Consider the following 981-nt stretch of genomic DNA (forward strand, 5'->3'; position numbering starts at 1 on the left):
AGAGAGAGAGAGAGAGCGAGAGAGAGAGCCTGAGAGAGAGAGAGAGAGAGAGAGAGAGAGAGCCTGAGAGAGACTGAGAGAGAGCGAGAGAGAGCGAGAGACAGAGCGAGCGAGACAGAGAGGGAGAAAGAGGGAGGAAGAGATATATATATATATATATATATAAATAGAGAGAGATAAAGAGAGAGAGAGAGATAAAGAGAGAGAGAAAAAGGGAGGAAGAGAGAGAGAGCGAGCGAGAGACAGAGCGAGCGAGAGACAGAGAGAGAGAAAGAGGGAGGAAGAGAGAGATATAAATAGAGATAAAGAGAAAGAGAGAGAGGAAGAGAGAGAGAGAGAAAGAAAGACAGCCCGGTGAGAGAGAGAGAGAGAGAGAGAGAGAGAGAGAGAGAGAGAGAGAGTCAACCCGAAAAGAAAAGCCGAATAGCGATATTGATGTCAGTGTGGATGAAAGACTACACGCTACCAGCCAGTTTTCAGGGGCGGTGCGTGTGTGTGTTTTTGCCGTGAGAGCTTCGCTCATAACTTTAAAAAAAAATTGTATAGCATCATTGCTTGAGCATCTCGCGACGGCTACACTGTTAGACCTGTGTACGGGACGCTTTAAAACTGCTCGCAAAGGCAAAAGAAGTTTCGTTCAGGGAGAAGTCCTTACTTGTTCACTGCTATCCAGATAGTACTGGTTTGCCAGGTAGTAGTGTAACATCCGTATGCAGCAGTTTTCATTGGACGGTTTACATACTGTGTACGTATCTCGTAAGATTTAAAAGACTGGAGAGAGAGAGAGAGAGAGAGAGAGAGAGAGAGAGAGAGAGAGACACACACACACACACACACACAGACACACAGAGAGACACACAGAGAGAGCGAGCGTGTACACAATTTCACAGGGTCACACATGAACTTTTGAAATACTGAGTTAGTCATCCACAGTAATGACGTCATGTCACTATGTTTAGAGAATGGGGAAATCCTGAATCG

The sequence above is a fragment of the Littorina saxatilis genome, linkage group LG11 (assembly GCF_037325665.1).
Source record: "Littorina saxatilis isolate snail1 linkage group LG11, US_GU_Lsax_2.0, whole genome shotgun sequence".
Taxonomy (NCBI): domain Eukaryota; kingdom Metazoa; phylum Mollusca; class Gastropoda; order Littorinimorpha; family Littorinidae; genus Littorina; species Littorina saxatilis.